This window comes from Dermochelys coriacea, chromosome 4 (assembly GCF_009764565.3).
Source record: "Dermochelys coriacea isolate rDerCor1 chromosome 4, rDerCor1.pri.v4, whole genome shotgun sequence".
Classification (NCBI taxonomy): domain Eukaryota; kingdom Metazoa; phylum Chordata; order Testudines; family Dermochelyidae; genus Dermochelys; species Dermochelys coriacea.
The window spans coordinates 84,347,385-84,371,952 of NC_050071.1; the positions used below are offsets into that span (position 1 = coordinate 84,347,385).

The window sequence follows — 24,568 nt, forward strand, 5'->3', positions numbered from 1 at the left end:
AGAGAAACACTCAACCTGTTCCATTTTTTGCTTATTTTTTCCTCAGTACCACCTGGGCTAATAGCAAGCAGAAAGAAAAAAGCAATAAATCTCTCACTTTGAAGCAGAACATGGCACGTTCTACAGCTGTTCAAGTAGTTCACCTTTGCTCTTCTATGCAGATACTTTGCAGTATTTGCACGTCCCTCATTCAAATCATTTTTCTTTGGCCCACTAAACTAAGAAATATTTTTAAATACAGTCTGATAATCTGAAGTTTAAAGAGAAATTTAAAATGTCATCTAAACAACGGAGCGATGATCAACATGACAAATTTGCCCTAGCAAATGCAATAGTAGTGGGACTGAACACATTTACTCCAATATCCCTCCCCGACACACACACTTTAATAGGAAAGAGAAGCATTGCTACTGTGTTTCACTTGCCAATCGTTTGATGGAAGAAAAAAAAAAAGTGGTTGAACTAAACATTACTTTAATATACATTGCTGAACTTCAGCACACACCAGTCACAGAGCATTAAAGTGCTGTGGAATCTTTCATAACTGACATTGCCAATTTCTAAGGTACCTACATAGCTCAGCTTTGGCCTCTGTTGCATTACCTAAAGCAGAATCATGCCATGTTGTTTCTGGCCATGCTTGAGAAACTACACACACACACACCCCTCATTTTACTTTTAATCTAATTCAGCTCGGAGGTTTACAGATATGAAAGGCAAAAGCATTATCCTGCTGTACCACCAGGCATCCAGAAGACAAAAATTCTTCATATTATGTCTCTAGGAAGCTTACTATATAGCTTCACAGATTGTTAAATTAAAGTAGCCAGCCCAACAGATATGGTTGTTCCTCAAAGATCACTTACCATCTCCTAAGACGGAGAGACACAGGAACATGTCTCCTAATTGTCACCAACCTTGTCTCTTATGCGCAATTGGTCTAGCTCAGTGGTTCTCAAACTTTTGTACTGGTGACCCCTTTCACATAGCAAGCCTGAGTGCAGCCCCCCTTATAAATTAAAAATATATTTAAAAGTGTTTTAATACCATTATAAATACTGGAGGCAAAGCAGGGTTTGGGGTGGAGGCAAACAGCTCGTGGGCCCCCCCATGTAATAACCTCACGACCCCGAGGGGTCCCGACTGCCAGTTTGAGAACCCCTGGTCTAGCTAAATGCCTATAATTCAATCCTTATGCATAAAAACCTCTTAAGAGAATAATCTATGCAGTTCTATAAATCATGGGGTTTATCATCATTTACTACCAGAAAAAATTCTCACTTTGTTAGAAAGCATAATGATTTCTGGAAGGCAGGAAATTAAATGCAACTGGATGAAACATTTTCTATACATCATGCTGGACAATGTACTAACATCTACTGTAAAACTTCGGAATTGTCTTTCCAGTTAATACTTTCTTCAGTAGGTCAGCCACACATGAGCTACAGTAGATGTTTTTATCACAGCTGTTTAACAGAACTCTTTGCTCAATGATACCCTTCTTCTTGATTTCTATGTCATACTCCATAATTGCATCCTATTTAAACTGCTTTGCTGACTTTCTACAAGGCAGAACTTAACCAAAATAAACTTGAAAATAGTACTGTGGGCTATTCTCTGAACACTCAGATATTTCTCTAAATTATGTCAAGTAGGATGGATCCAACTTTCTTTCACTGCATTTCATAACATTTTTTGGAATCCATTTTAAGTATGAACTCGTGTCTCTATTTTCCGTGTTGCATTCTTATACCATGAGTCAGTAAGGTACTTTGACACATTTAGCTTTAAACATAGGAGTAATTCCAGTGAAGTCAGTGAGACAACACTCATGGTTAAAGGTAAACATATGACTAAGTGCTTTTCTGAACTAGGTCCTATATATCCCTTGGTTTGTTTTCACATAAGATACAAAAGCATTTTACTAATGTTTCATTCTAGAACATTATAATCCACTAAGATTCCTGTGAGTTTAAAAAGACATTTTCAAGGTTTGGGGATTTATGTACCTCAACAACTATCTCATTTGCTATATAACATACCCTAAAGATCTGCTAATGACTCATCAGAAAATATTTTGTGTAGATAACATATTTTCTGACCTCTCTTTCTATTTGTTTTGCTAGGCAAATTTGCATTAAAAGTTTATTATTTAGGTTTTCATCTGCTCCCGAGGTTTAGTCTTCATTTGAGGTCATAATCCAGTTTGTGACTATGGACATCAAGCATCAACGTCCATGATACACCTTCCAACATTGGGAAGAGCCAATGCCAGCCATACCTCCTTTAGTATAGTAAGACTGGTTCTATTTTCTTCTCCTTGGTTGATTCAAGCAGAGATCCTTTTGTTAATCTGGTCCAAGTGCCTCTCTTAGGAGCCATTAGGTCTTTGGACTGTCATCAGGAAGGTAGCCCAAGGCCAGTGCTAGGGTTCATGAGTATCCTAATTAAATTAAGTCTTCTTATCCTCTTACTTCCTTTTCCTAATCCAGCATCTACTTTATCCAGGCCTAAGCCCTCAGGTAATACAGATTCATGGAGGCTTTCTGGATCTCTCGATCATGTAGACATGGGTTCCTTTGGCTTTTGTGGTACCGCAATATTTAGAGCCAGAACCAAAGGGCAGATCTCCAAATAGGCTAGACAGATGTCTCCTTCCTGAAAATCTCCACCTAAGGAAGCAAGATCTATCAGTCCTCCTTCTGCTGCCAACTCAGCCTCCCCACAACTGTTGGTTTAGACTGAGAGATCAATAATAGAGAATGAATGTAGATAGGTCTGATGAACCAATCAGAAAGACCTCCACCATCCTCATATTTCCCCAGAGGAGTTTGCATCCCCTCCCATCTTGAATCAGTTATCATTTATATCAAATCCCTTAGAAGAGCTTCTTTATCTTTAACCTACATCTGACAGGTTTCCTATAAGTAGCAGTTGCCCATGGGAAAAAAAAAAAAAAACACAAACGAATCTGACAAGGCTGGATCATTTGATATTCCCTTGATATTCACTATTGCTGATATCTGGTTTTGAGTACCAAAATATGATTGGGACTTAAATTGCCCTTGCCCAAAGGAGCGTACAGTCTAAGATGAAGAGAAAGAATACAGACCCAAATAGTGCATAGTGTGTAAGTAGGAGTCAGAGGTGGCACAGGAAACTTGCAATGATCATTTCTGAAAGGATTCATAGAAGTAGTAAATGGGAATTTTAGGTGCACAGGGACTGCAAGTTCGTATCTGTAATATCTTTAATTGAATCACTTAACTCAAACTCATTTTCAAGATTCATATTTTCCCTTTACACATTGCCATTATCCTGGGAACTCAAAGGCAAAATTAAGTCATTAAAGGAAGTGATCTGTTCGGACAACTAACAAAGCATTAGTTACTGCATTAAACAGCTTAGCTGCTGCAGCTTCCCCCCCCCCCCCCAAGAGGTTTGAAGAATCCTTAATCCAAAGAATTTAAAGGAGCAAGAAGCAAAGAACACTGTTCATTAAATCTCTTCAAGAGCCTTGCACAATAATACCGTATTTAAGATAGACTGGTTGTAAATTGAGAGAGAAACACAAAATGTTTTTCCTTCTGACATTCTTTTGTCATATAAAAACTGCTCTTTTTTTCCTGTTTCCTTCATTATTCTATTAACTGAAATAATATCTTCAGAGAAAAAACTGATCTGAATGGCTGAACATCCGTGGGTGCTTTACACAGACTTATAAATGGAAGAGATTTGATATGGAAGTTACTGAAGGAAAATATATAAAAATTACAGCTTTGACATTCCATAAAGTCACTTTTTTTTCTAACTGTAGTCACACTTTAAAATTGTGTAGTGCTGTGTGCTGCATAGAGAAGTAATGGATTGAAAAAGTGCAGAAAACAAAAAGGAACCTGTGATGTTTAGCTATTTTCTATCCTGAGCTAACTTAAGTACAGCAGCAGAGTCCTATATATTTATAAGAAATGAACCTTTTCAAGTGCACAAAATTCTGTCAAAGTAACTGTATTCAATCAAATGTTACAATACAATGTATTTTAATACACAATTTTTCATGCAGAGTATCACAAAATGCTGTACAGAGTGAAAATTAGGACAAGAAAGGAAAAAAAAGGTTTAAAGGTGAAATTTAAAGAAAGGGAATGACTCGAGAGCATTGGCTGAGAAAGAAAATGTAAAGGCAATTGAGACAGATGGAACAGCAAAAATGAAAGAACTGCCCCAAAAATCAAAAGTCACAAGGGGAGAGAGAGGAGTAGAGTTTCCAGGTGTGTGAGGTCAGAATTATAAGATACAAGAGGTCCACAAAGAAGCCTGAAATACAAGAGGACAGTTTTGAGATGGATGTATAGTCAAGTCAATGAAGATTATAAAGGATACAATGATATGGTCCCATTTCCTGGAAGGAGCAGGAAATCTCACTGTAAAATTCTGGACTCCATGAAACAGAGTAAGGCTGCAGGAAGACCATAGAAGAGTTAACAGAAGTCATAATAGAAAATCATTACAGCACAAATGAGAATTTTTTCAAAAAGCACAACTGAGTTAAAAAGAAATTATGGTACTGAACCAGAGGTGATGACAAGGAGCTGAGGCAGAGGACAGAGAGATAATTTTCAAGGTAAAAAATTCTTGAGATTTCTAGCCTTGGGAGCTATGTTTTTGGAGTTAAGGAAACTAACAAAGGCAGAAACATGCAATAAGAACAACTTTATCTAAAGAAAGGATGTCAAATGTTTAAAACAATATATGTAAATGCTGTAGATGGGAGACAAAAGGATAGGGAGGATGAGTTGACAGAGATAATAGAGCTGAATGTCAACTGGGAAACCACCAAAAAAATTAGACATCTGAGAGAGTCTGAGGCATTCCACAGGAGAACAGACAGGGAACAATTTAAAATCTCCACTAGAAGTGAAAGGGATTATGTAAATAGGATTAAAGCCAGGATAGGAGAATGCTGGAAAAACTGGCTTCTTGAATGAGGTGCTCAAAGCATGATCGTGTGAGCCAATACAAAAAGGTGGCACTGAGAACAAGTAGGAAATTAAGAAATTCATGCTTTAAGGCAAAAGTAAATTAACCACTAGAAGAAGTAGATTTAAAATCAAGATAGAAAATAATCAAAGAGGTTGCTAGGTGAGGAGAGAGAAAGTCTTACAAAGGGAAAGAGGATGGAGGTAGAACATCTGTAGAAAAAAGTCCTCACTTGCTTACAACAGGCATGAGAGTTGCAGTAAGACACTGAAAGATCCATTAAATATGGAATGGTTGACAATGGCAAATGATGTAAAGGGCAAATGCAAGGAGGACACAGGAATTATTATCTAGCTCTGTTGAGGACTATAACCCAATGACATAAGAAAAAAACTCTTGCATTTGGATGATTATACCCATGTTAAGCCAAATTCTCAGAGGATGCAAGTTGACACACCTCCATTGATTTCGGTGAACCTATTTTAACTTGCACTAGCTGAGGATCAGGCCCAATGTGTCCTGCAGGAAGAAAGTGTCTTTTTGCAGGAACCCATTGCAAATTCAATTAATGTCACCTTTCCAGCAGAGTGAATTTTTCAGGCTCCCAGACTAACAGTTGACATACTTGCCTAGCCTTCTGAAGTAGTATTTTAGGTTTAATCAAGTGTTTCCTTTAGTCCTAAGAACATGTATTCCTATAGTCTTGATTGAGTAAGTGCAACATGAGTGGTTTATGTTATAAACCAAAACTACATTTAAAGTTGCATCACAACCCACCTTACTAACCTGCCCAAAATTTTACAAGTATGAAAACAAGAACTTAAGAGAAGAGTGTCCAGTATTTCTTCAGACACACCTCTGAGTCACAATTCTTCTCCTGCTTCCTCCTTGTTCAATGGGGGTAGTAACTGACTATTGGCCTACCTCAGCACTAAATGATTACCCGCTCCCATACCTCTACTCATGCTAGGTCAACTTCTCTACCCAGTGAGGGTTGAGATAGAACCAACGCTTACCCATTCCCTGCCCACCTGTTCCAGGAAGGGAGTATGCAGGTGTGCACTTACATATAGGCATCAAGTCCCAAGGTCCAGGTAATCACAAAATGATGTAAACAGAATTCCTAGTTCACTTAGGCCCAGATCCTCCAAGGTATTTAGTCATTGAAGTCAATGGATCTGGACCTTTGAGGATCTAGGCCTTAGTCCTTTGTGTGACAATGTAATCGAAACCACAATTTAGCCCTTACTAATCAACTAAATTGAAAGTGTAATGTCAGTAATGAAGTGTTCTCTGTAAATTCAGATTTTTTGCTATTTATCAAGTATGAAATGCCTGCAGTGCTTATATATTTAAGATATTGTATTTGAGTCCTTTATTTTTAGTAACATCCCATTGTGCTAAAGCATACATATTTCTGAGAGTTTATAGAAGAAATGATCAGTCATATTCGGACTTCAAAAGCACCTTTCATACAGGCACTCTAATACAAAAAAAGAAATAAAAATTTAAAAGCCATATTTAAACTTAACCACATGATTTAACTGCTGCCACATGTTACTCATGTAGTAGCTCCTGAATTTCCATTGAATATCCATTAAGAACGTAGCAGGAAAGAACAGCTATGAAGAAGTAAATGATTTGAAGATCAATTTGTGAAGGAAGCAGGTTTGATGTTTTTAAATAAGGTAAGCAAAAGATGTAGACACAAATATTGTTATCCTATCACAAGGAACTGTCAGCAGTTCAATATACAGACAGGTGAACATAATGGAATGATTAAGAAGGTTTTATGAGGAAATATGGTAGGAAGAGATAATGTAGAGTTCTGAATATAAGCAAATATAATAAGATCTGCTGGTAATCTATGACATTCTCTCAACACAAGAACAACATGCTCAGAGACATTGATTCCAGTCAGCATGCTGTCAGCCAAGTTCTGTAGCTGATAGTGCTTGAGGGAAGTAAGAGGGATACCCACTAACAAAAACTTACAATGAAGTCATGTAAAAAGGCTGTGACAAATGAGTGATATCCCAAAGAGAAAACAAATACATACAGGCACTTGGATTGCCAATTCACCCTTTCCTGAGATCCTTGAACACAGCTTACTTACCATTACCTTAACTTCAACCAATGTACCTATATTAATCAGGTCCAACACCTTTTTTTAGGGCTTCATGTTACTTGTGAAGACTAAGATTACTCAGGGTTTCAGGCTTTATATCAGAGAAGCACACAAAGAGCTCTGTTCAATTTGACAATCATCTCTAGATTGTCTTTATTATGTTACAGAGAGTCTTACAAGAAAAAATTACAGGGGAAGAACAGCGGTCCCTTTTAAAATGGCAGTGTGCTATGCCCTGAGAACATTTCGATATCCTAACATTCCAGAGACTAATAGAACAATTTAAAAGAATGTTTAACATGAGCCTTAAAGGAAAACCCACTGTCAAAACCAGCTTGTAATTCCACAAGATTTCAGAGCAAAACTGAAAGTTCTATCATCAAAACAACGAGAGAAAAGTATTATTCAATTAAACACAGCAGGCAACGTAAGAAAGATGGTACAAATTTAAACCTTGCTATCAGAAAAGTAATCCTGCAATATGGGAGTGGTCAAAGAAGCTACAGGAATCAGCGGATATATCAGGGAGCTGTCTTCATACTTGCATATTAAACCTATGAAGTATCCATTGAAAGCATGCAAATGTACAACAAATAGAACAAAGAAAAATTCTTAGGCGCTTCCAAAAACTACTGGAAAAAACTGGATACATGAGACAAACATATAATGCTGTATGGACTGAAAAAAGTCAAGCTTTAAATAATGCAAGTTCTGTGCCAAGAAAGCAATGAAAGTCAATGTAAGTGTTCCAGCAGCCACCAAAGCACCTATACTCAACATTATTTTCAGACACTGCAGAGATTCCCAGTAGTAGGATACATTGACTCTGGAAGAGAAGGCAAGAAGTAGTGAGCTGAAAAGGTAGTGTGAAAAGGTAGGTAGACTTATAATGGAAGTAACCGAAGAAATGCTCACACATTTGCTAAAAATAATGTTTAAAACATTTTTTTTTTTGTAGGAAACAGCAAGTGCGAGAATCTTATAAGCTTTACATCAGTTAACACCACATACTGGGACACATCCTTGGCCCTGCTCCACTCCCATTGTGCCTATCCAAGCTATGCATAGAGGATGGAAAACTGGCTTAACCAGCCAACTAGAGATTATCCTTGTTGGCTCTACAGCACCCATTCGTGAGCGCATCCCTGATAGACTCTGTGTGCACACATGCATGCAAACTCAAATACATATATGCAGATCATGTACATATACACTCACACCAGCAATTTTATGCAAACAGCTCATACATTTGCAAAATCTGGAGCATTTCCTTTGAGCAGAAAGCGGAGGGGGGCAAAGAACATCAAGAACAGATTGATGTTATCCATCCAGACAATATAGGCCAGGCAAACTGTGTTTGATCCACTGAACACAAAATCCATTTACTGAAATGGTTAGACAAGGGAGGTATTGCAATAGTCTGTGGTCTTCTCCCCGCCGAGATAATCTTGAATCATCAACATCTGAGTCACAATTTGTTTGTCTAACATATGAAATTTCAACCGAGTTTCTAGTATATTCTGCCCAAAGAATACAGGAATAGGCGAAGGGTTAATAGACAGATACAGTATATATGGCTAGGTATGTAGCCATGTACTTCCACTACATGTACTAGTCCCGACTATATAGCTCTCTGGGCATCTGCACTGACCGTCAGCCCCACTGTGAGCTGTGTAGGGGAACCAGAGAGCACCTGGCTTGGTGGTGATAGTCTAGCCAGGACAGTTCTATGTTTTTAAAGATGGTCCCAGGGCACACAAAGGATGGGGAGAAAGATGTTATGTCTTGGTCCCTTACTGCAGTTACTATTCATGCATAAAAAGGGCAGCTATGGCAGGGTCCCCAGTGCCTGGTAAGCATTTGGATCCTGACTATAGCAGATCAAGATTCCTGCCTTCCATAGGCCAATTATTGCCCCATATAGATGTTGAGTGGGAAATCTTGAACTCTGAGTTTTCCCATTGACTTCACTGTAGCCAGGTTTTCACCTTGAGTTTGCTGGGATTGGTGAAGAGGGATGGGGAATTTGTAAAGAAAATATTTCCCAGGGAGTACTCATTTCCCAGAATACTCATGGGATTATGGGTAGATGGGCACATACTGAGGGGGGAGAGGAGACAGTAATAAAACAAGATAGGGGAACCCCAAATTTTCCAATCCCTAGAAAAAGAGGACCAAAGTAGCAGAAACATCATGCACACAGCCCTCCACTGGAAAAAAAATTCAGAAGATAGATTAATTAGATATCAAAGTGAGAAACTGGTTGCTGATGATGCCAGTTGGAGGGAATTGAAGGTCACTGGGCCTCCCCACAAGAAGAGAATCACCTGTAGGTGAGGGGGCACCAGTTACGAGTCTGGATTTTTTTTTTTTTTTTTTAAGGGAGAAGTGGGATCTTCATGGATTCTGGCTGCTTAGCTGAACTCAAAGCCAAACTCAAAGTTGAGGCCTTGAGAATTAAAATATTCATGTTGCAAATCACTTCAAATTCTCTTCAGAAAGCCTGCACATACCCTTTCTCTCTCACTTCCCCTGAGCAGACTCCAGATACCCCAGCTTGTTGTCAGGATCATTTTTTGAAATGCTGGCATCTCTGAGCAGCCACGTTGCTTTGGTCCCTCTATCTAAAGATAGAAACAATGGAGTTCAATGCTACAATGAATACCACTAGCTTCTGCTGAGCTTTCAGTGGGAAAATCTACAGGTTCTGAAGGGGAGCATTCTGTGTTGAGAAACTGTTCCCCAGACCCATGATATTTCAGCCAGTCACAGTACCTCCCCAAAGCTGCAGAGCCCCAAACATGTTTTCTTCATGTGGAGGGATTCACAGCTCAGGTGCCAGGGAAAGCACACTACAAGACTCCACTCCCCTGCTTTGTGGCATAATTTTCATGATTAGATGAGGTTCGCTCTGCTCCATGCCATGTAGTTTTAGTTTCACATAGCTCAGAGCCAAAAATATTTAAATTTCATGATCTTAAAAAAATAACGTGTTTAAAGAAACAGATTAATGAACATCCCATGCTCAACTGGAATATGGAAAAACATTTATTTTGTTTCTTTAAAACCATTCACATAGTAACAAAAGGGTTGGTATGTTTTGACTGTAGAAAAAGCCATCCTGGAATCCCAGTTACAAAAATAATTCACTTCCAGCCTGTAAATATATCAGTAATTAAAAACAATTTGAAAATTGAATCATTAAAAACTGTAATTATCTAAATGCCCTATTAACTGCATTACTAGAACATCAGATTGTTAGTAAATCAATCATATAAACATGAATGCTACATTAACAGTATTACAGTACTGAAGTATTATAATCAGATGGAATCCCAGTAAAAATGAATTAAACAAAAGATAATCTGAAGAGATACTTTCTATGTAAAGATTTCCCATAACTGAGCCATGACAAATGCATGCACATTACTAATAAAAAAACAATGTTTTAAAACATATTTGTAGATCACCCACATTAATTTGCTCCCCATCCAGTATTAAAAAATTGCATAAACTAGAGAAATTCCTTTTGAAGTCAATGAAGTTATACCAGAAATGAATTTGGTCCATATGAATTTATATAGAGAACATTTATTTAAAGTTAATGGCCAGTGTTTAGCTCTTCACCAAACCTAAAAGATCTTAGGATCCTATCCTAGCAAAGGATCACCACTGTCTCAAAATAAGACTGTGAATATTAAGACAGGCTAACCTATCCAAGGGGAGCTGAAGAAAAGCAAAAATGCTAATATACCACTCTAGCTCAGCAGCCAGAGCTGCTCAAAGAGCAAAGGGGTGAAAGGTGCCATGTAATGAGAAGTGATCATGGAAGTAGCTTTTGTTCTTTCAGGCTTTCCAAGTGTACATGCTAAACTTGTTCTTTCCCCACCTCCAATTGGGTCATACCACTCTGTCAATTCTAGGGGTGAAGTAAATTCATTTATTTGCCCCCAAGACAGATTGGGAAAGGAATAGGTCTTTATAGTTAGCTGGAAGTAGGAAGGCTCACTCAATCTAGCTTATTGATGTTGACAGTAGAGGCCTTAATTAAGTTTATTGCTGCTGACAATGGAGAGGAGACTACCCATAAGGGCTGCTCAAAGTTTTCCACTGAAACTGTTTTTCCAGTAGAAAATTGCAGTTTGCATTAAACAAATTTTTTCATGAAAAGAACCTGCTTTTCGGGAAAATTTTTAGGAAACAAATGCCTGAAAAGCAAGAAGTTTTTAGCTTTGGACTGAAATATTGCAGTTTTTGGATGGAAAAACATTCATTTTGGACAAAATGCGTCAGTTTTTGGTGTTTTGACAAAATATTTCAGGGAAAATGTTGATAAACACCCACTTTTGTTGAAATTTACTGTGGCAAATTTCCTACTACTCACATAAGCAGACTGCTTCTGGGACTTCCAGACACCCTTTACCTTCATCTCCCATATAAAGACTGCATGGAAATCTTCAAGACTGTATATGGCACTTACCCCTCCATCTGCTTGGCCAACCGCTCCTACGTGGTCAGACAAGGAAAGACCTGCATGGGCTTTTTTATCTATTTGTCAAAGGTAACCAATGACCAGAGCTCCCATTGAGTTCAAATGGAGTTACGAGTGTTCAGCATGTCTGAAAATCAGGCCCTAAATGTTTTCTGTGGCTGACTAATACAAGATTGTACAGTAGTACTGTACTCCTATTCAGGTTTAGTTGACATGGCCTACTAACAAAAGCTAGGTTATTGATTAGTCATGGAATATCAATCAGCAAGATAAGAACTGATTCCTGTGTTAGGACATGGGGAGGATTTATTTACTTGGAAAGTCCTAACCCAAGGAAGTCCTGCTCAGAAAATACTGCTAAACCTGCAGCTGCAGTGGGCTCCATCCCAACAGTGACAGGCTAAGGTGATAATGCAGTTTACCATTCACATTCCAGTGCCCGTGGTATGGAATGAGAGCTCTGTGGACATATACCGAGTCCCCTTGGGAAAATACATTAGTTTTGATCAAATTCCCAATTGGACCTCACCCTCTGGATCACAAACCTTCCCCCTGTTTTTATAGCAGAGTTATTTGAAATAGGGGGAACGTGTAGGGTCCAGAGAGAAGTATACACATGAATCTTGGGCCTTGCAGATGGCAACCCAATTGAATACCTTTACAGGAGTCCCAGATTTGTCTGCCTTTCAGCCACCATGAGGCACTATTCCCATAAATCTGATTGTCATATAGGCCAGTTAAGTGAAGTGAAGCTGAAATCCATTCTTGAAAGGGGAAGAGGGCCATCAACCACATACATTGCATTGCCAAAGCAACATAAGGGGATTTAGCTAATTCATTCATTCATGTTAATGAGTGTCTTATGAGTAAATGTAGTGACATGAGTCAAAGGAAAGACTAGTTTGTATCCTGTTTTCTACCTTTGCAAGGAATGTCATCTTTAATGATTGAAAAATGGATGTTATACATTTAATGCATAGTACATACATAATCTCTAGAAAATATCTATGTAACATGATTTTATGGTCAAAATAAATTTTTCAATTCTGAGTTGCTCCAAATGTTAACTGTTTAAAACTCATTGGCTTTACAGATGTTATAAAAATTTTAAAGAACTTTGAAAGCCGATAAACTATAAAAAGTACATTTGAAATACAATTACTTTTTGGATCTCCTTTTTGGCATTAGAAGAGAAAACGATCGTGCATCCTCTTCAAATTTTGTACTTCGGACTTCAACTTCTAAACCAACAGGCGGAAGATCTATTTCTCCACTGTCATGTAACATGTACAATCACTTAGTTACACACATGCAAAGTGTGGGGAAATGCCCCTATTCTAAACTGATAGCATTTTAATCTCAATTTGTATAGTTGAGAACTACCAAACCAGAGGTCAATTTCCTGAACCCCGCTAGGACACTCCCTATTGGTTTCATGAGCATATGCCTCTATTCGGGGCCGGCTCTAGGACTGTTGCCACCCCAAGCAAAAACTTTTTTGGCCACCCCTGCTTTTTTCCCCTCGTGTTCCCCCCCACCCCCAGCTCCGCCCCTTCCCAAACCCTTCCCCAAATCCCCAGCCCTGCCTCCTCCTCTGGGTGTGCTGCATTTCCCCCCCCCACACATTGCTTCCTGCAGCTCCCCCCCACAACAGCTCACCTCTGCTCCGCCTGCTCCCCTGAACATGCTGCCGCTCCACTTCTCCCCGCTCCCTCTCAAGCAAGGGAGAGACAGCGCGTTCAGGGAAGTAGGTAGAGCCGAGGTGAGAGGGGGGAGCACAGGAAGTAAAGGGAGGGTAGTGGAGCCGCTCCCCGCTCCAGCTCACCTCTGCTCCACCACCGCCACCTCCCCCAAGCGCACCACAGCTCCGCTTCTCCTTCCTCCCTCCCAGGCTTGCTGTGCGAAACGGCAAGCCTGGGAGGGAGGGGGGGGAGAAGCGGTGCAGCAGTGTGCTCATGGGAGTGGGCGGAGGTGGAGCAGAGGCGAGCTGGGATGGTGGAGGCACATTTTAGGGGTGGCATGGCCAGCGCCAGAATGCCGCCCATAGAAATGTGCTGCCCTAAGCACCTGCTCGTTTTGCTGGTGCCTAGATCCAACCCTGCCTTTATCTCCTGTTTTTGCTCGAAGAGCTGGGGTGTCAAGGAGAGGTGCTCTAAGCTGCAATCGCTATAGTTTGAGTCCCTTATAGCTTAGAGTCCTAGGATAGACCTAAAGACTGCTAGGAGTCCTCCAGGAGTTTGGAGAATGGTCCCTAATCTAATCACATGGCTGTAGCACTGCATAGTGTGAAGTAATCACTAAAGCCACATCTCCATAATCATGTGTAGGTTAGGGACCATGCCTTAGGAAGAGTCTATATAGTTAGTATGTTATGAAGAGAAACAGGAGTGTCTGAATGGGGAAAAACAAGCCATGGATGTTGGGGAGGAAGAAACTTGAGGAGGGGAAGCAGAGGGAGACAGAGAAAGGGAGGGTGATGGGAAATCTTTGGGGCTGAAGGAAAAAGAAGGTAGCAGTATGCAAACAGAGTAATGCAGTATCTCCATATTTCTGGAACTGTGGCTTTACAAGCTGTGCCTACTGCCTTGTTTGGCATACAAGAATCAAGAACAGAATTCCTGAGCAGGTCCTAACCCTGCCTGAAAGAGTGTGGAACCAGAAGCTGTGATAGTCAGGTATGATTTTTTTGTTTCAGTCTTCTAGCTATTGGGGTGAGTTGGTTGAAGACATTTCTGGTGCAAAACTGCTTTTAAATGGAAACTGACATGGTTTTGCGCTTTTAAAAGAACACTGAACTTGGAGCATTTGTATCATTTATTACTGCACAACGAAAGGTGTCCATCCAGTGCTTTAAGTAACCCGTCCCATAAGTTACAAATCACAGTATAAACCAAAGATTGCCCCTAAATATATTTTTTCCAACCCGCACCCTCCTCAATAGCCTAACATAGGAGAGGAAGATGGGGTTTGCAGCATGCCCACAGGGTTGATAAATCTGTTCTCTGGCATACCACAGGATTCTTATTTAGTTTGTTTCATTGTATTTCCATCCTTAAAACGACATAGTTCAAAAGAATGGGGGGACTCACTTCAGCATGAAAGATGCACAGCTTTACAACCCTATTCAGCTCAATCATTGCCCCCAATTCAGGTGGACTTTGGAAGGGCTACCCTGCTGAAAGGGTACTACTCTCTTGATAGTATCTATATAATAAAGGCTCAAGCATTATTTATCAACATATTAAATACATGTTTATTTGTTTACAAAAGACCCATAATTTTTTTTAAAAAGCTATTAACACACATTTGTGTCTCATTCCAAAAAAGAACTCATTTAGTAATCACGTCCTCCTAGAGGAGTTCCATTACTCAAAAGTGGAACATTAGTGTGATATTTCAGGAAGTTTTGAAGCAAGTGCATAGGAAAAAGAGGTTGCCAACAGAAAGGGTGCAAGGCATTTTTTCAGACTGCAAAATTGCATGCTGGTTGCGTTCATTGCTAAGGTGCCACAAGTACTACTTTTATTTTTGTGGATACAGACTAACATGGCTGCTACTCTGAATCCTGGTCTGACATTGCAGAGTTTTTATTCCCCTATGAAAGCAAGTCATAATGTTTAAGAGGGTTTGTTAGTGGTGCTACTGGTATCTGATATCTACTGCTGGTAGCATTTCTATCATTAGAAACTAGAATTGTTATTAGTGTCTAATGCTAGAAACATGTACAGTGGTGAAGGAAAAGAAAAAACAGTAAAAGAAACAGTAGCAGAGTACTGGGGGGGAAGGGGAGGAAGAGAGGAAGTGAAAAGAGACTAGAGACAACATGCGAAGAATAGAAAAAAACCCCGAAGAAAAAACAGAAAAGGGGTGAACCAAAATCTAGGAGACAAAAAAAATGTTTCCAACCAGAAACAGTATTTCATGACAGCAAGAGACAAGAAGCAGTGCCTCAAAAAGGTAAGCCAGTTCATAAAATTAAAAACCAGCAGGAAGAGTAAGGAAAGACAAAAACTAAAAAAAAAAACAAACCAAAAAACCCACACTTTTTTTAAAAAAAATACTTACCCCTAATTTTTGGTTACTGAAAGGACAAGGTCCCACTTCAACAAGTTTCTGAAGTGAACCCTAAGCTTGAATGTATTGTTAACCAAAATCACCATTTACTACTCTAAAGGAATTGCTTTGTCCAAAACTGTACATTTTGCTTTGTAATTTTGTCCATCAGGTGGACATGTTCAACAACTCAGCTAGACATTTCCCCCTCCACCCCCAATTGGCTTACCATTTTTGCTACCTGAAGTAACTCAAGTCTGAAATACCAATGTTCATTGCCATCAATATGTCAGTCAATTTTCTTCAGACCCTTATTTTACGTGTTATTTGGTCTTCTACAGCTGTTCTCTCTGATGATCCAAACATTTCTTGGGCTACCATTTTCTCCCTGGGTATGCAAAAGTCATCCAGGGAAATCTGTAATAAAGATAATAATTCCTTTAGTCTGTTTCACAACAGAAGAAGTTTCATTTCCTTTTGTAAACAGATCATGACAAGTACTCTGTTGAAGAATGTCTTGACGTAAAAAAAAAAAACCACAGATCAAGAACAATTAACAGAATGAAAAGGCTGAATGAAAGCTGCTCTGAGCATCTGAAAACCCCCATGTATAATATTTCCAATAAAAGTAAATACTGAAACTAAGTCTCTTCACCAACCAGATTAATATGCTGCTATGCAACATATTTAATTTAAAAAGCAAAAGCCCAATTCTGTAAGCCCTCCACATGCAGGATTCCCACTGACTGTGCCCTGGATTCTAAAAATTCAACAGCATTAATAAAAATACTTCAGGTTATTTTTTATTTATTTAAAGGGACTTTTTTAAAAACACATTTCACACAAGTAGCTGTCCTCCATTTTTTCCTAGATGTCCCAAATGAACATATAAATTTAATTTGGGGCTGCTCTCAACCTCACACACTGACATTCTTGGTCCTGCCTTTACAAACTATGCTCTCTGAACCCAATTTAGCTCCCCAGGAATTCAGTGGGTGGCTCTTAAGACCACTTTATGACTCCTTTATGATGGCTCCTCCAAGTAGTCATGCAAAAACAATGAACTTGGCCAAAATAATACAGTTTGGAAGGGGAAGAGGAAGATCAAGAGGGATAAGACTGAAAGCAGCTCCCTTCATTAACTAATAAGGTCCCAAACCTGCAGTCCTTGTGTATGCAAAGCTCCCAGTGATTACAATGGTCGGTGTGTGTGTGTGCGTGCACGCACGCAAAGAGTGTAGAATGAGGCCCTAATAGGGGAGAAATCATTTTTAACTTACTACGTGATAAGCTAATTTTTACAACTGCTTCATCGCCTTGTTCTTGATGCATTGTTTTCTTGACAAGAAGAACAATGAAGGCATAAGGACAGTCAATCATATGAATTCTTACTTATAAGATTTTCTAAACTTCTTTAAGTTACCTGCTTTCTACATTCACTGAGGTGCTCTAATATTTTGGTTTTTTAGTAATAATGTTATGCAATGGTTTGAAAACTCTGTATTTCCCCACTTATCTTCCCTGAAGCCAGTCACTTTGGCCCAGATTTTTAAACTATTTAGGCATTGCTCTACTCAGTGCTGAAAGGTCTAAGTGACTCAGGAGTTGAAGTCTCATATTCACAAGTGATTTAGCTAGAGCCTCAAAAACTATTTAGGCACCTAACTCCCCCTGATTTCAGAATTTAAATACCTTTGAGAATCTGGGCCTTATGCACTTAAGAGCCTAAGTCACTGTAGCCTTTGCAACACTGAGCAGAGCACCTCAGCAAAAATCTGTTTCTTTAATTTTTCAACTCAGGACTTTTGTTAAAAGAATCTATCAGGCAGAGCTATAAGCATTAACAAAGAACCATGAAACACCATTCCATGATTTATACTGAACCTTTTTATAAAAAAATAAGAAAGCAAGTACATGAATGGCTTACTAAAGTTTCATCGACCTGCACATCAGATCAAGACTTAAAACATCAAAATTCTTATGCCTTGAATGTTTCCCATTAAATCTGGGCCAAAGTTAAAATACATCAGGGGCCAAATTCAGTCCTGGTGTAAGCCAATGCGACCTGGATCACAGCTGCTTGCGCCAAGACTGAACTTGGCCTAGTAATATGTTGATTACAAAAATCACCATAAAATTAGGTCAGAACTATGAAACTCATTACAGTCAAGTACATTAAATAAAAGAGGATCCTACCAGTTGCATCATCGGCTTCTGTGTCTAGAAGAGCATCTACTGAAGCCACGTCTGTGGCTATGAAGGAGTCTGTTGTATCAGACACTCCTCGCGTGCTGAGACAAAGCTTCTTTGAGATACTGACTCCTTTGCTTTGATCACAGTACCTCACTAACCTTCTGACTGGCAGGCGATACCATTTCTTGTGAAGGTTTTTCTAGGTTTTCCTACTATTCCCCAGGGCATATTTTAGCAATAAAAGAAGTCCACAGGTTGACGTTTTAGTTATCTTCCAAAAAAAAAAAAAAAAAAAAAAAAAAAAAAAAAAAAAGAGTGAGTGTGTGTGTATACACACAAATATATATGAGAGAGATAGAGATGCAAGATATTTTCCCCCATCACATCCACCTGTTTTGGTGCAATGTTAAATATTCCATAGTTCAGTTTGTCCTCTTTTTCAGAAGGAAGAGTAATCTTCATTGAAATACATATTCTTCAGGAGGCATCTTCTGCTCCTCCCTGACCTGTTTCAGGTGGAATTTTCAGCCTGTGTCCTTTTTCCCCCTCAATGAATGGGTCAGCAAATGACTCAATAATATGTGATGCTGCAAAATCAGAAGTTTCTTTCTCATTATGCCTCTGCAAATAGTTGCAACTTTCCTTATAATTAACAAATTATAAATAAGATGTATGAACAACCTGACATTTAAAATTTAGCCTGTTCCTAAATATCCCAATTTAAGAGCACTAAAATTAAAGAAAATCCTCCTTTCCCCAATCAAAAATATTAGGCCCGGATCCTGGAAATACTTACATACATGCATACCTTTACTCATGAGCGGTCCCACTGAATTCAATATAATGTTCATTGGGGCTATTCACATCATTGAAGTTACGGACCAATTTAAATTTTTGCTGGGTGGGGCCTAAAAAGTTACAGGATTACAAGATTTGTTTGTTTAACCATTTTCTATGTTTCCCAAGATCCTGAAGTCCATACATTTTCTTTCAAAGTAGTCAAAGTTTTTCTTACAGGACAGAAGTTTTAATCTATCTCCTAGGAAACGACTTTGCTTTATTAGTAAATTATATCCTAAAACACAGTTTCTTAGTTAAATTTCAGCAGTATCTGTCCCACAACCTAGCCTAATACAATTCAATATCCCAAAAAACATTCTCTGGCCTTAGCTCTATGTTATATTTGCTGCAGTTCTCAATAGGCACCAAGAAAGAAAAAGGTAGAGAGTGAGAAATGTGAAAAGTGAGCATTTGCAAGAATGTGAGTGGGATGTGCTGAGAGCTAAAGCAGAACAAATATAGATATAAGAGTCTAAGGATTCAATTCTACTCTCGGGTACACATCACTATATTTTGTGGGGTCTCTTACTATGGATCTCTAGACTTCAGATTCCCAAGAGAAGAACTGAGACGTGTGAATTAACATGAGGGGTTTATCTCAATCCACTAACTCACCCACACACCCATTAAAAATATACACCTACTTCAACAAAAAAAAATCCCTACGATAAAAAGAAAGGTCTAAATGAGAAAAAAAAAATGGCAAGACAAAGTTCAGCTTGACTTCGAATTCTAGAATCTGATTCTGATCTCACACCACTTTTGGTTTTGATGGAAGTACTCCTTATTTACATCAAGGTAAGTGACAGAAGGCTCAGATCAGTGATAACTACATAAGAAAAGAAGTTTGTCTTCATTTTAATCATGCTTATTGACATTCCTTGAAATGAAAGCTATAAACCATTTTACTTACTTAGAAAAAAGAAAAGGAGTACTTGTGGCACCTTAGAGACTAAAATTTATTTGAGCATAAGCTTTCGTGAGCTACAGCTCACTTCATCGGATGATGCTCAAATAAATTTGTTAGTCTCCAAGGTGCCACAAGTACTCCTTTTCTTTTTGCAAATATATAGACTAACACAGCTGCTACTCCGAAACCTTACGTAGAAAATGACCTTAGAAACCTTTTATGCAGTGTTAGTTAGATTTATAATACTAACAGAGAACAGTTACATGGCAGTTTTCTAGATTCAAAACCAAGCTTCCTCTCCAACACTAGTCTCAAGCCAGTCTAACTCAGATGACTTCTGTGGCGTTAACACTGAAATTCTGCAGGCCATTCATCAATAATAGGAACCAGTCCTTTACAACAGTTAAGGGCAGGGGTCTCCAAACTACGACCCGTGGGCCGGATCCGGCCCCGGGCTTCCATTTGTCTGCCCTCCAACCAACAGGGGAGAAGCAGCGAGGAGCAGGCAGGGGGAGGGGTGGTGGCACAGCAGAGCTGTGTGGAGGAGCGAGTGCCTCTGGGAGCCAGCGTCCCCCCAAAAGGGGACGCAACTTAGGGGAGAGTCGTTGCTGCAGCCAAGCAGGAGAAGCAAACAGGCAGGCATAGATACCCATCAGCACAACGCAGACAGGCTGCAGCTGAGTAGCATGGGGAGCAGGGATCTGAACTTCAAATGGAAGGGATTGACCTGCAATCCCATGACATGTTGAAGGACAAATAGAAGGAAGGAAGTCTGATAGAGTTCTACAAATGCCTATCAAGTGATCAATATGCTCATGGAAAAAAACTTTGTCCGTGGATCAATGCCACTGTTTGGCACTACTTATATATGTGAAAAAACATTTTCGATGATGAAATATGTGAAATCCAACTACAGCTCCATCTTGTCTGATGAACATTTACAATCAATTTTGATGATAGGGAATGCTAACTTTGAACCAGAGCTAAATGCAATGTTGTCAGAAAAACGCCAGTACTGTACTTCTCACTAATTCTAAAATATTTCTTTATTTTTGAATATGTGCATTTGTATGATACGAATGTGAGTTTTTAGAAATAAAAAAAAGTGAAATGATTTTTAATGTATCAACAAATATTTTGTGCGATTTCACAGTACCTGCATCGATTAACTTTTATACCTGATATAGAACTTAATGCAACACTGACACAAAGCAGAGTAGCGTTTTTTTAAAAAAATTATTTTGCATACATTTAATTTCTTTGACAGTTACTTCAGCCTGTGAAGCCCCTTCAAAAAATTTAATATATGGCCCTCCTCTCCAAGTTTGGAGACCCCTGGTTTAGGGGGTGGAAAAAACAGCAACACAGAAATAGCTGTTTTGTTTAGCACCACAGCTCCCTGCATATATTCCCTCGTTATTTTTTTTTCCCCAATGACAGTTTCAAAAAGGTTTTGAGTGCACAGATTTGGTACACATGGGCAGCAGCTGGTCTGACCTGATAAAGCAGAGCCTCTGAAGGAGAAGTTCCTGTCTGTCGGAGCAATAATCAGTAAACTAAGAGGGATTTACTCCATAGCCCGTCACAGAGCCTATCCTGTCAAAAATCCACTTTTCTGAGGCGCGCCTAAATGTGATTTTCTGTCAGATGGCTTCAGTCTTTAAAAGAAGTAAACAGCAAGTAGTTGGTGAATAAAGAAAGATGTTTATCAACATTGTGCCTTTATTCTGAATTAGGCACAGCCATAACTAAACCTTTGGATTTTGTCTGAGGTCACAACCCTGTTATTTTATGCAGGGAGATGTATTCAGTAACGTACAACTTCGAGATCAGTAGCGTGGCATGCGGTCAGTTCACAGACCACTACAAGCGCTGGCATCCTCCCTCCGGGTTCCGCTCTTTGCAAAGCAAAGCTCGTTATACCGGCTCACACTTTTACCGAACGAAAGCTTTAAATAGCACCGCGGTTTGGTTGCAATTGCTCACGCCACACACCAGAGAGCTTGAGCGCCGATTTGCCGTGAACCATCTGTCGCACAGTGTCTCCGCGGTCTTGCAGGGCCTTTTGACCCCCCCCCCAGCCCGAGTTTTAGCTGCGAACGAGCAAGGCTCCGACAGCTAGACAAGCTCCAGTCGGGGCGGGTTAAACGCAGCTCTGCAGAAGGGGGCTGGCCGGAGCTCGCGTCCTGCGCCGCTGCGGAGCGGGACGGGTTGCAATGGGGGGCAATGAACTCTCCTGGCCCCGGGGGTTGGCACGAGAGAGCCGTGGGCCAGCGGCGCCGGACGCCTGAGCGAAGCGGGGAAGGGTGAAGGGGCTGGAGCTGGCGAGCCCCCCGGGGCCCGTACGATCATGGGCGGGAGCTCAGGAGAGGATCGAGGCCAAGGCCCGGCTCAAAGCAGGGCCAAGCCCCGATTTCTGCCCCGCACGGATCGAACTCAGCCCGCCGAGCTCTCCCGCCGCCCTCCTTACCGACGTTGCGCAGCTTCTTGTTCCGGTACACGGACAGGATGACCAGCAGGTTGCCCAGCACGTCCACCACGATGGTGAAGATGAGGAGGGCGGCCAAAGTGGAGGCCACCCAGGCGGGCCGGTCCAGGCTGAGCTCCGCGGGCGGGCGGGCGGCGTCCAGCCCGCTCCCATTGCCGCTCATGCTGCTCCCCGCCCCCGCCTCACTCGCCCAACATCCCGGGGCCACGCCGGGGCAAGGCGCGGGCTCGCCCGCAGCCCTCGGGGATCCGCCCGCGCGGCGCGGCGCGGCGCGGCGCGGCGCGGGCAGCCCCAGCGCCGTCGAAGGCCGCGGCCGGGCTCTGAAGTTTCCCTGAAGTGGGCACGTGCCGCGGAGTTACTTTTATAGCCTCCCCGCGCCCCCTCCCCCACCAGCGCTGCCTCCAGGTGACATCTAGCGTTGGCGGCGCTCGGCCCCCTCCGCCCCGGCCACGTGCGCGGCCGGGGGATTCCAGCCGCCGCCTGCGCCGCGGCGGGGCAACAGCGCCCCGGTGCGGCGCTGGGACGCAGCGGCCGCCGAGCGGGTCATTCACCGCGAGCGGGGCGGCGCCGCGGGGCCCCATTCATCCTTTTCCCGGCTCTCCCCATTCATTCCTCCGGACGGCGCGGCGCGGGCTGTCAGCGTAGGCACCCGACCTTCCTCCCCTGCCGCTGGAAGCCCAGGCCGGCGCCCTTCGAGCTCCGCGTGACTGTATTTGCGGCGGCTTTTTTATTCACTTTTCTTTTTTCTTTACCGCTTGGGCTAATAGCTCTTGTTAATTGCACTCCTTCTAAATTGCACCCTTTCCTCACGGGCAAGCGAACTCAGCCACGAAAGTGAAGCCGACGAGGAGAGTTTGGTTCTGCTCTGGGCGCTGTAAAAGGCTCTTTGCTCGCTGGGGGAGGCGGGGGGGGGGGGGTGGAGAAGAAGAGGAGGGGAACTTCAGCACCCCAATCCCCAGAGCAGCACATGCCATTGCTTCACAGAAAAGCGAGACAGAGCGAGAGATGGCCCCCGACCCTTTCTCAGTCTCAGCTTTGCATGAAAATACGCAGTGGAGACGTTTCTTCATTTGCAAAGCAGCCTCGTCTCCTTTCCAAAACGTGATTCGGGGCGGGGGGGAGGAATGCCTGTGCAAATGTACGAATGTGACACAGTCTGCCTTCGCCGCTCCCCAAAAGCACGACAGACAAAATGAGGTGCCATTGCTAAAAAGAGAGCAAGGATCTGATTTTAGTGAACGTGTTATTCACCGTGCGTAGTTACATTGGATTCTATAATAGGAACTTCTCAGCCCCCAGAAAAGTGTTTTCTGCTGGATGTCAATGGCTGTATTGAAATACCTCGTTTATGTGATGGTATGTCGCATGAGACTAAAATATGTAACCCGAGAAAACTGATCTGCACAAAATGTCCTAGAAATCATACTGCTGTTCGGGACCTATCAGCTGTGATTTAAAATGGTAATTCACGTTGTGTTGTGATAAATGTCATGCCACAGTAGTGGATCAAACCCAGAGAAAGTATTTGCACTATTCAAACAGCCATGAACAATCGCCAGCCCCTGAAATGATGCTTGAAACCTTCAGCAGGGAGCTGTCTCTTTCGTGGACGTGACATCTAGTGGGGGAAGCGATGATGGAAGCCTAATGTCTTCTACACAAAGTAGGAATAAGTTACATTGTGAAGAATGAAAACTGTCATTAGTTCTATTTGTGTAATTTGGGAAATTGCTGTTTTCACATTGCATTCAATGTTCTGCGTGTAATAGTCTGCTGGTTATGATTTTGTGATTATAATGGCATGTGCACATGTTGAAGTCCTTGCTCATGAATAATTAAAACCATAATGATGAGCAGTAGCAACATAATTATGGATCCATAAACCAGTAAAGTCACAAAAAGTCATATATTTTACTCGGAAAGTAAAAGTTAACCTTAAAATAAGCAACGTTTTAGGTAGCCTTTGTTTGCCAGATTGTGACCTGTCATTTATGAAGAAATTAAAATAAAAATAGAATCCAATGGTAGAAAATTAACTCCGTTTTTCAAAACATTTTGATGATAATGTTGACAGATATTCACATTAAAAACCTCAACAGTAAAGCTACAGGTGCCTTATCCTGCTTCCACTGAAGTCTGATAGCAAAACTCCCACTGACTTCCATTGGAGTAAGATTGGGCTCATTTATACCAGAGCTGCAAAACCTGTTAGAGCTCAATCCCAGCCAGGGAACCCTTGTCTCCCATTGAAGTTCCTATGAGCTGAGGGTGCTCAACACCTGAGAGGAGCAAGCCCTAGAGACAATTCTGTGGTGGATTGTGTTTAAGGCTAAAATCCTGCTGGCCTTACTTGAAGGCAACTTTTGTTTGTTTCGTACCAGACCTGATGCCTCCCACTGCATTCCTTTCAAGTTTTAAGTCTGACTCTGGCATCTAATCATCCGTTCCAAGAATCCTGTTGCACTGATGAAGGGACTGTCCAAC

The 24,568-nt window shown here is 41.1% G+C and overlaps 1 protein-coding gene across 4 annotated transcripts in view; it reads right to left on the bottom strand.

Moving 5' to 3' along the window:
- Positions 1-22,431, bottom strand: part of MTNR1A (melatonin receptor 1A) — a 106,740-nt gene extending 84,309 nt beyond the window's left edge. The window contains exons 1-3 of one of the 4 annotated variants that reach the window (XR_005292796.2): positions 22,067-22,431; positions 15,883-16,070; positions 10,212-12,873 (exon numbers count right to left, since the gene is read on the bottom strand). The gene's annotated coding sequence lies outside the window, so the exon portion shown is untranslated. Of the gene's footprint in view, positions 1-10,211; positions 12,874-15,882; positions 16,071-16,933; positions 17,274-17,849; positions 18,489-22,066 lie in introns of those variants that run through there. The other 3 variants (XM_043513653.1, XM_043513654.1, XM_043513655.1) reach the window with 3 other exon arrangements.
- Positions 22,432-24,568: the final 2,137 nt, after the last annotated feature.